Source organism: Opisthocomus hoazin, chromosome Z (assembly GCF_030867145.1).
Source record: "Opisthocomus hoazin isolate bOpiHoa1 chromosome Z, bOpiHoa1.hap1, whole genome shotgun sequence".
Taxonomy (NCBI): Eukaryota; Metazoa; Chordata; class Aves; order Opisthocomiformes; family Opisthocomidae; genus Opisthocomus; species Opisthocomus hoazin.
The window spans coordinates 13,719,870-13,737,096 of record NC_134454.1 but is presented as its reverse complement, the minus strand read 5'-3'; the positions used below and the strand labels follow the sequence as shown (position 1 = coordinate 13,737,096).

Sequence of the window (17,227 nt, the reverse complement as noted above, 5' to 3'; positions counted from 1 at the left end):
TAGAACACAAGATCCAACAACATCTCACTCCAGTCTGCTAAGCCTCCCCTCACTAAGTAGTAATTAGATTTTTGCTGATTATACTATTAGATGCCTGGGTATACAGGCAAAAATTGTACACATACTGGACTCGGTCTTTGTTTTAAATTCATCCGTTCACATGACAGAAGCAGCACAGCAAAAATTCCTCTTGAGAAAGTGGCAAAATTCTGATTTGTTAAGACTAACAAAGCATAAAGTCTCAGAGCTGATGATTCCCAACTAGATAAGCCAGCCTCTGTACACCTTCTCTGAAAATTAAGAAAATATTAAATCAAGACATTCAGCAAAACTTAAATGCTCCAAAATTGTGGAAGCCAAGAAGTGGTGAACAAGTATCCAAGACCTAAGCCACTTAACTGTCGATAAGCTAAAAACCAACAATTTTAATTAAAACCACTTCGAATTTTTTTTAATACTTTTTAACAATTTAAACAACTTTTAAGCAACTGAAAACAGTACAGATCACGCACTTACTTGAAGACAAAACTGTAAGAATTAACAAACACATGAATAGATGTGTTCTACGCAATCTGTATTTCAAATACTCTTAAAAAGCACAAGCACATCTCAAACAGCCAATTTTCAAAAAGACAATACCTGGCACCAATGCAGATCGGTATTTTTCCAAGTTTGGTACCTATCTGCTTAGTGAGCACAGACAAGTTGACAGCTGCCCTACAGGGTCAGACCAATAGAACAGAATATTTCAGCTGTACGGGACCTACAATGACCATCTGGGCACAATGATCCATTTAGATCAGCACTCCATCTCCAGCCATGGCACCAGGAGATGCTGTTTAAGGACAGCAAAAAAGTTGGGCTGTGATTTGTGGCATGATCCTCCTTGGGCTTTCCCATGTTCACAACTACCGGACTATGGCAGAAATAACAGTAGTCCCATTTTTTGGCTTTACTGTACAACCTTACAATGTTCACTACTGAACATGCAAGACAGACAGATTCCCATGAGATTTTGCAACCACTGATTACAGGCAAACTAAGTACTGCAACAAAATCTGAACCCTGAAAAAATCTACTGTGGAACCAGCAGGAGATACAAGGAGTTTGAGACACAAACCTACTTCCTATTCTAATGTTGAAAAGATGAAAATATAATGTGAAAGGTATCTGGGGAAGGAAAAAAAAACCAACATCTTTCTCAAAAAATCACGGCAGAATACTGTATCTTAAAAGAAAAAAAAACAGATGACATCACACTTTAAAGTAGCTAGGTGGAGAATTGTTGACAAGGAACACATTATATGCTAAATTCATACAGAAAAAACCTTTAGGAATTGCTTACTCTTACTGTGAAGAGATCTTTCCTGTCTTCTGGCAGATACCCATGAGGTTTACCTCTTTTCCCACACACGAACAATGCTTACATAATTTGATAGGCCAGTGAAGTCACAAACTGCACTCTAGCATGTTTTGTAGAAGTAATAAAATCCCTGTGGCATCAAATAGGATAAATGAGTTTCAGCTAGTTTATGTTTTTATTTTGAATTGTGAGAGAGAGATACATATCTTACTATAAAAATTACTGGATACGCAAATTAGCCAATCGATATTTGGTAAGCTTTAACAGTTAAAATATGTCTTAGCGCCAATTCCAAGAAAGTAAGAGTTTCTTTTTAGAATCACTCTCAAAACAACAAACTAATCACTGACAGGAAGTAAACGCTCAATATACATTTAATAATACACTGTGAATAAGCAACCTTGAATAGTTCTAAATCTAAGCATAGTTACTGAAGACAGTTTATGACTTGCCTCAACCACCATCACCACAGTGGTGCAATCGGATTCCAAATGAAGCAATGTTAAATTTTGTCAGAATGACAGTGAGAAACTTCAGTGACAGTCACATAATCCCTCAAATACTGTAACACTCCCCTCATCAAATAAAGCCAATGTTCCAGCTTTAGTAGTCTTCTTGGACTCCAGCAATAACTCTGAAGAAAGTAGTTTTCATAGCCAATCCACATTTAATTTAAAGATTGCAGCCTGTCCCTGACACATGAGCATGACCATACTGTGTCTGATCAAACGTCCTGTGTGTCTGAATGACCAAAATCAAATGAGAAGGGAAGAACAGAGCACTTATATAGCAATACTTTCCCAGGACGCTCTCCTACCCTTAACAACAATTGGTGCCTTCTGTTATATACTGCCATGAAATATATCCAAGACTGTGACTGCTAATCTTAAAATAATGACAGATCCACATGCACCAGTTGGAATTTGCGTCTTCACAGAATCAGTGACAAAGTAGACAACTGATAAACCACAAACCAGAAGCACACTTGGCCCCCAGTTAAATTCAGAACAGGAAAGCACAGCACACATCTGGCCCCTCCAGAAGAAGGAACACAGAATGGTCATGGTATGCAGAGAGGACCACACACTCTCTCTTGATCTGCTGTCAACTCCTTTGCTCCTAAATCTGCATGGGCTCCATATCACTTAGCATGCCTTTTACCTTACAGACTCTTTCTAGAAAGATTAGGAATACTTCAAAATCAGAAAAGGAACAGGACTTGGATTCAGGAGACCAATCTTCAAATTCAAGGCTTCTGTACTGATTCAAAAGCAATTCTATAACAGGTTATCAATTTGTTAGACAGTCCATCTCAATTTCTGAATAAGTTACTAGTTATAACTACTATGTGACAGTAGTTCTATTCCATTAAAACAATGAAATAAATCATTCTTAGCCCTTCATTCATACCTTAAATAAAAATTACTGTTAAACAATTGGTATTTCTGTTAGTGTAGGATCTGCTCCTGGGATGTACAAGACTATGAAATATAAAACAAATGCTTTACCCACCATTTGTTTACACTAAGCACATATTCAGATTATCTATTTATGCATTTGATGTGAAATGTATGCAACCTGAACTAGCTGAATTAATGCTTCCATAGAGCTACTGCCATCAATAAACATCCAAAGTGGTAATCTAAAGCTAGCCTGAGTGTTTCAAACCTGGTCTGAATTATTAGTACACTTAAGGCAAATTAGGCAGCTTACTTTCAGGAACACTCTTCCGCAAAACATAGCCCACATACCTTGAAAAATTTTCCTCAAGAAATGTTCCTTAATACACTTCTCTCTATGTCAGCAGCTGTTACTTCTGATTTTCACTTTCTGAAGTACACTTTTATTTTCTGGGGACTCTGTGAAAGACAAACAGATCAAACTTTTTTTTTTTTTTACTATTTCAGCATTTTAAAATACAATGCAAAACCTAAACTTCAGTAAATTGCTTTGCATTTTCATATTACCACTGAAAGATAGGTCTTTTTTAAAAAGAGACAAGAGGTCAAGAAAACGAAAAGTGCAAGGTACTCAAATGACTGCAAGTAGTAGTATGCTATCACTTGACACACACAGTTTTGAGGGAAGAAATAATTTTGTCTCTACTCATGTAACCAAAGATTTTTTTTTTTACGTCCTTGGAATTTCTTATGACACTGCATGTTGTAGCCAGAAAATTAGATCATTTCATTTATTTTTGAAGTTTGCCCTTGATAAAACAAACAGGAACCCCATTAATAAGGAAAACAAAAGCATGGAAGACCAAAATCCATTCTCTGAAAGACAAACTTAGTAGTGGTATTTTTACTAGACTTCAAGAAAACAAGTGGTAACCAATTAAGAGACAGAAATTTCTCATATGGCTCTAATTACTCCAATACATAGAATACTAAGAGGTCAGAAAGTTAAGATGACTACAGCACTAAAATTTCAAGCTGTAACCCTGGATTGCAATCTAGGTGAAGCAAATTGCAACAGACGGCTGGATCTTGAAGGTTTTATATTAAGAGAAAGTATATAAAACATAAAAACTAATGATAAATGGGTTTTGCATATAGCTTACAAGTGCATGGTATACTTTGTCAGTTACGTCTGGACCCACGTTAAGCGTTCACTCACAATCTCATAACAGATTTAAAGTTAAATCTTTAGATGAGACATTAAGTAGTGATTTACCAGTGCCCCTGTAAGACAAGACACAGTAAGCAAAACAAAGTCAGACACAGTATGTAAGGGTAAAGAAAAGAGAACTATGTTGCAGATGTCCATTATTTAAAACAAAGCCCTAATCATGGACACATTTATGAAATCTTACGAAGGGATAGTTTTAGGTCATATTCAAACTGACATTATTTAGTATTTCTTTCTGGTTACTTAGTGACATTCTAGAAACACAGTGCTGCCTAATATAAATACAAAACATCCACTTTCCATGACCAAAAATAGAAAAGACTTAAGTGATGCTTACATTCAGTCACTGCAAAGAAACAGCAGCTACGCAGGCAGACATGAAAGGAGAAAAAACCCACAGCAGGCCAGAAGCATTACAAAATTCACCACATGTTTAATAACAGCTACAAAAATACTTGCTGCGAAGTTGCAAAGCCCAAGAGAACATCTTCATCAGCAAAAGTCACAAGCAAGAGCAAAACATTATAGTAAATTTGGCTCCAATCCTCCCATCACAAATACAAACCAGGTGGAAACACCAGAATATCACTGGACAGGACCACTATTTTTAATCCCTTTTCTGGTTCAAATGGGACTCATGAAAGTAAAACACGTACTACCACCAGCATCCGGGCACATTCAGATTTCAAGCAGATGTTAAAGAACTGCAGGTAGTACAACAAACCCCTTCTGAAAATTCCATTTACTAAATGAAACAACAGACTGGAGCCACTCAAACACAGACAGCTGTATCTTCTAGTCTCTGCACACAGACAAAAAGCACACCCTTCTTTTTTTTTAAAGAACTACTCTATCACATATGGGTTTTTTTGTCAATATAAAGATATAGAATTCTATATATAGAATTTTGTTTGTCAATATAAAAATAAAATGAAAACCTAACTTTTCTTCCGAATTCCAGTTACTACTTACTTTTTATCTACGTGCATATTTTAATCTGCATACAGGTCATTAGTAGAACTTAAAACTGGTAATACAAGTCCATTACTGATCTAATTCATAGGGGTATACTAGCTAGTACACGGAAGTACAATAAAAAGTTGCCAGTGAACTACATTGTCATCTGTAAGTGAGCAAGAAAATGTTACAAAACTCCTGTTACTATTTCTAAGATCAAACATAGTAGAATCTGATAGTTACAGACAGCTTGCTACTTCAGTGCAATAAACAACTAGATAATGAAGATATAAAATAAAGAATTAAAAGAACATAAGGATAGCCCAGAAAACCTAGATGATCTGTTGTTTTCCAAAATTACTTCCAAGACAGTCAAAGCCAACCGCACGCCGGAGCCTCTTGAGACTGGGAACATATCGGGCATTCTCTCAAAATGAAGCACCAGAGGAGCATTTCAAAATACCAAATTTACAGTAAGAACTCCCCAGAGACAGATCCTATTCAGCTGAAGTGTAAAGCATCAAATATGAAACTGTCAAACTATTAATTCTTCAAAAACTTAGGCTTAAGGGGACCTAAGTAAAGAGGAATGGAGAGTGGAAAATTTACCAGTTTTTTTCAGAGCTTGACAAGGCAATCAGGAGAAGCACAACAAAGACAGTCTGACTTCCATACTGGCCAAGGTGGTTAAAAACATACTGATGAATTTGTAGATTGGAATAACAAGGAGAGAAAAAACAACGCAGCTTTTGTAGAGGAAAGGCACACTTCACAACTTCAAGAGTTCTTTGAAGGAATCAAGGATCCTGTGGAAAGGTGTTGGAAGTGGTAGTGAACAAAAGGCTTCTAAAAAGTTTCTGCTGATGTCTCTCATAGGAAGCTGTTACAGAAGTGAAGACCTTGCAGGCTAAGATTTAAGAGACAAAGATCCACAGGTGAAAGAGCCAGAAGCCTCACCAGAATCTGTGCCAGGACTTGGGCTGCTGTTCAGAACGGTCACCTGCACATCTGCCATTTCACATATCTTCTGTGCTTAAGTTTGCAAATTATACAAAATTATTCTGAGCAATCAAAACTGACACATCATTAAAAAATTTGCAAAAGAACACCAGAATACTAAGCAACAAGCACATAAAAGAGCAGATGAAGTCACATGTCTGTAAATGCAATGTAACACACTGGGAGAGAGAACTCTAGGTGATTTAATGCCACTACCAGAAAAAGGGGCTGGTAGTTTCTGAATGTGCATCTTCAAAAACTTTTGTTCAAGTGCTTTGAAGTGGTCAGGTTAGGAATCATCCAGAATATCACACTTTTTTTTAATGAAGGGAAGAGAGAACATAACATATTCTTACACTGCTGATACATTCATGGTGTTCCTACAGCTTCAAATTACTCTATTTCATGAAGAAGGTAAAGTACCAAAAAAGTATAGGTAATACCGATCAAAGTACGGAGCAGCTTCTGCACACAGAAAGTAAAGCGAATTTTTTAGCTCACGAAACAGATTCATATGACGGGGTGTCAGATCAAAGTACAAAAAACAAATAATCACGATAGCACTAAGTGACATGATATGTCAGATGCCTGAAGTGATTCCCAGAAGAACATGGGAATGTCAAATGAAATTTTTAAAAGTTGCCCTTAAGTACTTCATTGCCTAGTAAATAACTAAATGAAACAATGCATTGCCTAAAGACATTTTTGAGACCAAGAAACAAACAGGTTCAAAATTTATTAAAAAAAAAGAAAAAACCCGCATCTATTGAACAGCAGAACTTCCATCTCAAGATGTCTCTAAACTGCAAAAGAAGAACAGGAACTACTACTCTACATCTGTGCTAACACCCCCTTCTCATCTGACAGTAGTGAATACTGAGCTAGACGGACTTCACTTGATGCATAAACATCCTCACAGTGCACTCTCGTTTTCTTACCCCTGCAGCTGTACTAAGACAGTTTTCTGTAGCAGCTCTTGCAGCTGTGATCTTATTAAAAATACAAGCAAATAAGAAGCACTGAGCTCCAAAGAGTAGGATTTACAATAGTCAGTAGAACAAACAAACAAAAAAAAAAACAACCAGATGAAAGCCCAGGAAACAGCTCTCAGACCCTCTGGCTAGAATTAGAAGACACACTTCCTTCTTTGGATATATAAAGTATTCATTTACCTGTTGGAATACTTTTCACATATGCAAATAGTAGCAACACACGTGATGGAAGTACATCACTAACAGTCACGTAAGTATAAGCCTCAATCTAACGACACCATCTAATTCCTTCCCCTTCCACCAAAGAACTACATATATTTACTTATGGCAGAAAGACTTTTGTCAAGACTCAGTCTTCTCAGGCTGATTTAGTATTCCCCTGCCCTTCACATGAGGAATAAGTTTCTCAGTGACCAAATCTCACCTTCCCCATCCCATGACTGGGGAACAGAGAGATCAGTCACTTCTTCGCAACCGGAATATCCTAAATTTTTGACTAAGCAACTCTAATTCTTTCAATCTTTCATTTTAAATCATTTACTAGACCACTGCCATCCTCTGAACACCCTCTAATTGGTGCCCATCTCACTCACAGTTCAGAACCTAAAACAGTGGGCTACTGTAGGACCCACCAACTCTGAGCAGAGCAGAAAGGTTACTTTAAATTACTTTTGAGCTCCTGCCTGAGTGCTCTAACCTCTTCCCAACAGCATGATACTGTGTCCTCCTTAGTTTGCAATCCAAAAATTCCAGGTCCTTTTCCATAGAACTGCACCTCACTCTGTTTCTTCCTCCATCATGGACACATGCAGTCCAGCCTGCAGACAGTATGTTGCTTCAGCGGGCACTGACACCCTGCTTTGTTCAAGATGATGTCTCCCATTTGCCAAGATTATTCTAAACAGTAACTTCATCCTCCACCACACCTGCAGCTGTTCCCAGCTCCCCACAGCCCAAAAACTTCCTCAGCATGCCCTTTATTTTATCATCTCAGGTTTCCTGTGAAAAATGTGCAACAGGAAGAGCTGCCATTTGGTTGTGAACCATGCGGCACGTGCTCTCTAGGCACAGTTACTCAACCAGTTTTGCTTCCATCCTGTAGCAGCTTCTGCCTCACAGCCACAGGTAAACAGTAAGGCAGACGCTGAAGACTGAATCCCACCAGGCAGAGTACAACAAGGTGAAAGCAGCTACAGGTGAGGAAGAGCAGAGCTAGGCTGGCTGCCAGAAGTCACACCCTGCAGTGTGTCTGCACTCTGCAGACTCAGTGTTGAGTTCCTGGTAACTCTGAAAAGGCCAGTGCCATATACAAAATAACAGACACACCACCCACACCTTGCTTTCAAAGAGTAAATGAACCTAGTTTCTTGTTACCTTCCACATGTTTACAAGTCAAGAAAGCTTTCCTTCCTGTATTTTTCCAGGAATTAAGCTTTCCTTAATTAAGTTCCAGGCTACAAGGAAAGCTAAAGAAAAGCACAGCCTCAGGAGATTATACCTGACCAATGAATTTTCACTGAACTCTCAGTTCTGGAGTGTTGCAACATTTATCACCACACTAGATCTTAACAGAAAAACGGATTGAGCAGGATGAGGCTGATAAAAATTATTCTCATATGGCAGGCACTGCACTTCATTATCTCCAAGCCTGTTACAAGTTCCACCAGCTAAAGGACGGGACTCTTCTCGAATTAAAGAAACATACAATGCTAAAATGACAGCAAGTTGGCCACAAATTGAAACAACTAAACACACTAGTGACTCAGACTCATTTTAAAGTGTATATTATATAGTGTATAAAAGAAACTTCTGAACAAGAGCAACAAAAGACAATTAAACTACTCAAGAGATCTCTTGTCTTAGATGAATAGTGAAGATGGAAACAACTGCTAAGAAAAGTGGCCGCAAGAGTCAGCACCAAAATTAAAAAGTAACTGTAGTAATCTTGTTAACTAACAAGTTGGTGTACGCACAGTTAACTTATTTCTTTGCTGATTTCTTTCATTCAGTTAGATGCTGGCTTCTCCAGCTTAAAGATAGACAGCAGTCTTCCTTATTTTGAAAAAAAGAAACAAACTTCTGAAGGTAATGTTTCATATCTTGATATCCATCTGCCTTGAGATAAATACATGGCAACTCAAAATGAACACACAGGCAAAAAAAAAATGCAAGTGCAAACCCTCGCCCCCGAGGCAGCCTACTAAAGCATCCCTTCAGGGAAGGCAGAGCAGGGAAGAATACTGACACAGTACTGAGGGTCTCTCGTCATCACAAAACACCAGGTAAGACTCCTTCCTGGAAAGATATCAGGTCCTAAAACTCTCCTAGCTGCTGCAACTGCACGTTTCAACTTAGAAATCCAGAACACTGCTAGGAGCTCCTTACAGAAGCACTGTATTAGCTCTTGAGATTTAAGGACAGCCATAGAAAAACAGAAATCCACACAACGTGAAATACTTTTAAAAAGTCTAGAGGCAGTTCTATTTCTTCCTATGACCCAACAGCAGCCAGAATTTCTCGCTGCAGCCAAAGAAATTAGATTAAAAATCTGCCATCAGTCTATAACATACGACAATACTGGTCTCCTCAGGAGAAACAATCCAGTTCCAAGTATTTATGGCTCTTTGAACAGAAATTCCAAGAGCAATCAGGGTGTTTCTTCTTCTTTCCTCCTTCATTAAACTAATTACATTCTTCTGGTTCATTAAACCCTCTACTTAGCTACCTCACTGTTAATTCAGTCTTCTCGAGGTCACTTATTTCCTTGGCACCACTGAATCACATTTAACATAGTTCGATTACACAGTATTCTGTATGGAAAACCAACCCACGAGGAACCAATATCCATGAGGAAGAGTCCTGCCCCTTCTCAACAGCTGATATTCCAGACTCCTACACTGAGGAAACATATCATGTGGTCCAGTGAAAGGCGTTGCCTCCAGTCTTTGTTTGCTGTTCCTGAGCTGAATGACTTTTTCTTCACATGCGCCATAACCTTAAAGATACTTACTGTCGTAATTCTCTCTGTTAAATGGGATACAGTTACTCTCACTATAAAAGTAAAGTCATCAGAAAGACAGATGACTGAACATTTGCACCCTCTTCAACACTTGAAGTGCAGAACAAATATTAATACATACATTTTACAAATATATACCAGGGTTAACTTTTCAAGATACATGAAGAAACCTACTCTATCTTTTCGGATTCAGTTTTGTTTGGGTATCATCAGCCTTCCCAGTCATAAAGAACGCTCCTTCTGAAAGGTATTCTTCTCATTTGAAAACATATAAATGGATCAGACTTTAATTAATGGATGTTGTAACAAACAGTTAAAAGTTGTGGATAATTAACCTTCCAGGTCTCTGGAAAAACGGCACTAGAGTGCACATGAGCAAAAAAATCGTATGCTTGGACTTTTCACATAGAACTTTATTTACATGCATAAGATTCAGCCTAACTGGTCTTTACTGCAACATTTTTTTTTTATCCCCAGTCTTTCATTCTGCGTATCAAAAGTACTCTTCCTAGAAATGATACCAAGCAGCTAACTTTTAATTCATGAGGCAAATGTTCTTCAGAACACAGCAGCATTTATGGATATTCTTCATAAAAAAAAATTTAGGGATGATGATAATGTTTGTATTGCAGGCAATAGCTATTCAGGTCCCTCAGAATTCTTGCCTTACAGTACTCAGAGACCCTTGAAGGGAATTTGACTGCATCTTTAAACCTGAAATCCCAGCTTAACCTGAGAAAAATTCTGCAGAGGGACACAAACCATCCTATTGTAACAGTCAAATGTTAACAACCATCTGCTCCGTCACTGCTTTGCAAAGGGCAGCTCCCACCCACTGAAAGCAGACCAACCATGCCCACGCTGCCAATCCCTGCATCTCCACTAGTCCCCCCGAGTCCCTCTGGGGGGCACTTTGGTGATGAAACACTAGAGCACAAGAGACTGCTGTGTCGTAGCCCATCAGAATCATGTTTTAGCAGCACGATACGCAGAGAGTGCACTGCACGCTTTGTAGAAACATAAAGCCTTAGGTTTAAGGACACAAGGCATAGAGGGACAGAACACCTCCAGAAGACTGTTCTGCACAGGACACGAATTTGCTGCAGAGTGCATCCATACTGTGGCTGGAGCAGAGCCTGCAGAAAACAATCCTGTCAGCTGTGGATAGGTTTCCTTTCAGAGGGTACCAGCTGGCTCCAGAAAAGCAGAGTTAGAAAGCATGCAGCATCGAAAACTAAGAGGCCATGGTGGAAGAGAAGGATTGAATCAAACTGAGATTTTGACCTTAGTAAGGCAGTGTGTAATTACCTCCTCATATAAAAAAGAATCATTTAGATAAACTACATGACCTAGATGCCAATTAAATTTACTGAAATGGTAGCTTCAGATTTACCTCAATTCACTGATGACAGATTTCCCACTCCAATTTCAACACTCACCTAATCCACGAAGCCTCGGGTATGAAAAAGGCCTTCCTCCATCGTAGTTACAGACCTTTAACTCTTAACAATTCTTTGCTTTTTTGGCTGCGCACTTCAACTGCTAACTTTTTTCTGTATTTGGCGAACCAGGCATTTGCTTTTATCTGGTGAACTTCTGTTATCACATCTGCTCAACTGATAAACAACGATATTATGGAAATTACAGAAAATACATTCTCCTTGGAAGAAAACACACCATTCACAGTATCAACATGCAACAAATATACTCATACCAACAATAAACAGGCAGATGTTTTGACTCCCTGCTTTATAACTTCTAATCAGTAAAAAGGTGCTCCCAAGTTGTATGATTTTCCATACAATTGGCTAGAAAAGCACTTCTCACAACATTTTGCTTAAGCGATAGCACAATTGTTCTAAAATACTATTATTTACAGTGTTTAAGCTGTCATATTTTTAAAACTTATCCACTCCACTTGACTGCACCCTTTATCTGGAAGTCCTGAACTTACTCGGGATACAAACACTGTAGGGAACCATTTTACACTCATAGACATTTCAAAGCAGAAACCACAACTAAGAAGTCAGATGCCATCCGAAAGAAGCCCAAAACATTAAAGAAAGCTTTTACATAATTCACAAAAGCTGTTTTTAACAGATGTAGTGAGAGTCCACTACATTAAATAGATTTTAACAAACTTATGCAATTTAACAGCAGATATCACAAGCTTTAGGTATTCAAAGATTAAGAAAGTTTATCCTAAAACCCTACTCATATTTGTTTATAGGTTCGCCAAGGGTGAGTTTTGTGTTTTACTACCCCAGTGGCTAACAGCCTCCACCAGCTGAGCCGCTATTAATGTTATTTGTCTGAGCATTACAGCATCAAATACTTCATCATACTCCACAAAACTATTCCTGCCTTTATTCAATAACCATTAAATGTACGCCCCTTCCCATTCCAGTCTGTTTTGTACTGAGAAAAACAGCTTATTACTACCACTCTCCATTCAAACAGCAAACATTATTATAAACGTGATGATGAATCATGTAAGTTACAATATGCTGTCAATGTATGGAAAAAGATTTTCCAATTTTTCTTAAGCAAGAAGTTAGGCATAAACAGAGCTGGAAAAAAGCCACAAAGCTGACAAATCAGGTACTGAAATTAAGAGATTCACAAATTGAGGATGAAAACCTAAATGCCACCCTCTTTGGAATATGCATTATGTGATCATGTAATTACTTCCACAGTGCTGCTCTCCACATATGCCTGACTCATTTATTACAGAGGATGGAGTGCTCTGAGGATGATTCAGCACTCTGTCAGAGAAGATCATCTTCACGACTCTACCACCTCATTGTTGTAATTGTATGTCTCCCATTTTCTAAACAGGCAATTTCAGGGAACAAAGGGCTTGTGATTAATGCACTTTAACACTGTTCTGGATTCTATTTCTGCTTCTGGCAGAGTGTGCTTACATAATACGCAACAATTCACAAACTTTTCACAGGTTGCCCCTGCGTAAAAGGTAATTGATTTTTCATTAGGTCTTAATTATGGTAATTTATTTTGATGTTTAAGCTTAATTTCTTAATGCCTCAGGTACTCATGTTAAAATAAAACACTTCCAAAACCATAGTATGAAAAAAGAGTCGTGAAACTCTAAGATCAAATGATGACAATTACAAGAGAGCTTACAACAGGACTGTCTTCAGACCAAGTTTTGAATACTATATAGAAAAATGCCTCATACTTGATAAGCTATTAAGTAGTCATTCATCAAGCATTTTCATTACTAGCACTTAATAAGACAGGGTTCCAAATGGACTGCAGTACTGTGCAAGCAATACGGTAAAGCATAACTAAAGGACATATTAAGACTACATACGCAGTGTTTTTATTTATCCCTTAACAGTTGAATATTTCATGCGATTGTCTTCATAGGTACGTCACAGAAATGTTTCACAGCACTGTTACTCCACATACACCCCACCAACAGCATGAGGGCAAGATTCAGCCCAAGCAGTAACCCTCCCCTCGGCAGAAAATAAAAGCAACCGTATCAGAAAGCCTGATGAAATACCCTCGCTGCTCAAGGTGCCAAATTCACAACAGAGACAAGACTAAGCAGCCAGAGCTGTGTTCTGACAAGCCGACCAGTGCATTTCAAAGACCCAGAATTCTGACAAACCTGTACAACTGGCCAGAAAACAGTCCCTGAACCACAGTACAGTTATGAGCATAGAGTTGTCTCCACACACTGCTATGACACTCATCTGCGTGTTGTGAGCTGGTTAGTAACAAGCTCAGATGTGGGAAAGTTTGAAATTGTACTTGGTTAAACCATTTGGCATTTTCCCTCTAGCGTAGAAAGGCAGCAACGCGAAGGAAGCTGGTGACTATAGAGCAAATGGTAATCTGACATCCAAAGCAGAATGATGTTACGAAGTACAATTCACTCAGATTAATAACAGCATTAAGTCTTAATTTATTTTTTATCATCACCAGGAAAACACACAGGACTGAAAAAATCCCTATTACTTAAGACTCATTACACTCAAAACCAACCAGAACTCTGCATTTAAACTTGCAGGAGGAATTACAAAGATTAGTCATGCTCTCAAACATGATTTTACACTACGAGATGACAGAAATCAAAATCTTCCATCCCAAGAAGCTGTCCTAAAAAAAAGAAAAAAACAAACAAAAAAAGGCCATTTTGAAAGCACCTTGCCGCTTTTTAAGAACCATTTCCAAAACTTCCTACGCCCTGCACATGACCACACTCTTATCTCTTAAAAAGAAAGGTAACTATCTTTTCTCAAACCCCAGAAACAAAGCTACGAATTCCACTGATTCACTACTAAAGAAAGTTTCCAAAATAAATCTTTCCAAAGAAATGCTACAATTACCTAGTGCAAACGTTACACAGCAGAAACTTTGTGCGTATTTACACGCACGGTATTTTAAACCCTTTAGCTCCCAAATAAAACAGTGAATATTCATCAATTTCAAGACTATCTCTACTGCACAATAAACCTCTCCACTAAGTATTCAAAATCCATTTTCATAAGGCAAATACATCAACACTACAATTAAGACAGTACTAAGTGGACAGTTTTATCTTCAAACGGGAGCATCTACGCAGTTTACTTCCTGCTGGAACAAACACAGGCCTTCCTCTCTCCTCTTGCTGCTCCTCCTTCCCCCGCCCCAAGCAAAAGAATCCCCTTTCCTTTCCCTAGACCCACTTCCCACACACTGCAAAAAAAACCCTCCTCCTTGAGAAGCGATGACCTCATGCTGCTAGCCCTTCTCCGTGTATGGAGCAACGCCGGGCTGGCCGCCAGCTTCCTCCGCCTTCGGGCTGACACGGCAACATACCTTCCGCCTGCCGAGGGGCCAAGCCAGGCAGTGGGAGAGGGTCTCCACAAGGACAACGAACTCAAACGTGACCCTACTTCGCACCCCCAAAGCGCCTCCGCTCTCCACTGCACTGAGGACTAAGTTGAACGCTTTTAAGTATGGAAATACATCCCACGCAACCGAGCTGCACCACAACCCCACGTCATGGAGTCTCGTGTCCCCTGTGCTAAATCTCTTTATTCCAGTGCAGGAGATGCTACCTCTCCCCCTCTCGTAACAAAGGCCCGTCTTCCTTTGTATCGCTCTACTTTAAAATCCTCCCACTCCCTCTTCGGCCTGTCTTTAATTTCAAGCATCTCCTCAGAATGATTTCTACACGATCATTTTATACACCAGCAATCCAAATACCAACCGAAGAGGAACCTTCCATCGAAAGACTCCGTTGTGGCATGAAGTTGTAATTGTAGGAAAGCAGGAAAGGATCTTGGTGATGTTTAGCAGAGCTTTTGCTCAGTTAAAAAGTAACCTTGTACACACAAAATCTCATCTCCTTCAGAGAAACATCCCCAAAGCTCAGCCCTTCTGGGGTTAACATCCCACGCGTGTGTACTTGTAACAGTACTGACAATTGGCTTCAACACATTAAAAAGGAATTTATAAAAGGAGAGAATAAACATTTGCCTCACCAACAACAATCATTATTGTAACTCAACCTATAATATGCCCATCATTTCCAATTTGCTCTGACTGTGAGCAGCTGAGACGTATGACCATCCCACCTCACCAGGCCTTCCAAAGACTAGCAGATACATGTCGCAAACTGTATCAGTCATCTTTTTATTATATACGATTTAGCAGGTACAATTAATTGAAAATAATACTCATTAAACTATATTGGTCAAAAAGTTTCAGATGCCACCCAGGTCTTTCGCGCACTGGAACTTGCTAAAAGCACCCGCACTAAAACTCCGCAGAGCATCGCAGTCACTGTCTGCAGGCTTGCTGGAAAGTGGGGAACAGCTACCTCAGCCGCCTGGAAAGCACCGCTGGCTCGCTGAACAGCGCGGCAACACCGCCGGTGCTCAGACAGGGCGCGGGCTCAGGTAGAGGCAAACACCGCAGAAACGCGCTCCGGCGCGGAGAGGGGCGTCCGACGCCCGTCGTTCCCCGACACCAACACTCGCTCCGCACCACTCGGGCCGGCGCCGCGGCACAGCCGGAGCGCAGCGGGGGAACAGAGGCGCCGGGCACCGGCGGGGAGCGGGCCGCCTCAGCCCTCTCCCTCCCTCCGCTCCGGAGCCCGGCCCGCCGGCAGCCCCGGGGCGGGGACCCGCACCCGCCGCGCCACCGGAGCCGCCGGGGCGGAGCCGCCGCCGGGAGCGCGGTACCCCTGACCTCTCCCCCCGCCACCGCCGTCCGAAGCGACCGGATGCCGCCGCCGCCCCCTCAGAGGAAAGCGCGGGCGGCGCCGGCGCCCGCCCCGCCCGCAGGTAAATCCCCGCGCGGGCCTAGCCGCCCCGCCGCACCGACTGCCTGCCTGCCTGCCGGGCGGGCGGGGCGGAGGGATGCGGCGGGGCGGGGGGTGGCCGGGCGCTGGCCCGGGCTCTGCTCCCGAGGCGCGGGCACCAGCGGCGGCACCGCCGCCCCGCGCACGGCACCCACCTACCTGACAAGCCGGGCCCCTCCGCCGCCGCGGACGTCACGGCCCCACCAGCCCCACGTGACGGGAGTGGGCCAATCAGCGCCAGGCTCCCAGCTCCCTCACAGCCAATCCGGGGGCGCCCCGCCTCCCGCTGACGCGCCGCAGCTGGCGGCCAGTCAGCGAGGGAAGATGCGACAACGCTGCCGCCTCCCGGCTGGGAGAGACGGCGCGATTGGAAGGGAGCCGTGGCGCTCCGCTGGGGGCGGCGCGCGGTGGGTCCGTTTCCCAGCAACGGTTTTCCTCACAGGGTCTCGTTCTGAGAGGGACGCCCAGAAACACCTCGGGGCTCGTGGGGAGCGGGCGCGGAAGCCCCGATTCCAGGTGTAATGGCTGGCGGGGGGTGTTTGCGCAGTTACCGCACCGCGATGCAACGTGCGCCGGGCTGACAGTGCGTGTGCCGTGTCTGCGCCCTTCGTTACTCGATCGCGGAAACGCAGGTGCGAGCGTCAGAGGAGGGCGCGGGACCAAAAGGTGGCAAATCCCGAGAGGAAACATCCCCTGCGCATCGCAGGTGGTGGGCAGGTAGACGAGGAGGCTGATGTGCTGTTACCTCGCCAGCTCGGCGTCAGGAACAGGTAACGAGAAGCAGAAAAGAAGGGGAAAGAAAAAAAAAAAAAAGGATAAAAAGGGGGAAAAAAGAAGAAAAAAGAGAGGAGACAGAAGAAAAAAGAAAAGAAGAAAAAAGAAAAAAAGACCTATTATTGTGACATTAACTTGAGAGGTTTAGGGAAACTTCGTGAACATTAAGGTGG

At 41.5% G+C, this 17,227-nt stretch overlaps 1 protein-coding gene across 6 annotated transcripts in view; it reads right to left on the bottom strand.

Moving 5' to 3' along the window:
* FER (FER tyrosine kinase) overlaps positions 1-16,492 on the bottom strand; it is a 196,671-nt gene extending 180,179 nt beyond the window's left edge. The window contains exons 1-4 of one of the 6 annotated variants that reach the window (XM_075447289.1): positions 15,798-16,070; positions 11,401-11,577; positions 3,927-4,047; positions 3,115-3,222 (exon numbers count right to left, since the gene is read on the bottom strand). The gene's annotated coding sequence lies outside the window, so the exon portion shown is untranslated. Of the gene's footprint in view, positions 1-1,345; positions 1,390-3,114; positions 3,223-3,926; positions 4,048-11,400; positions 11,875-15,185; positions 15,387-15,797; positions 16,071-16,439 lie in introns of those variants that run through there. The other 5 variants (XM_075447290.1, XM_075447294.1, XM_075447292.1 and 2 more) reach the window with 5 other exon arrangements.
* Between the last annotated feature and the right edge of the window lie 735 nt (positions 16,493-17,227).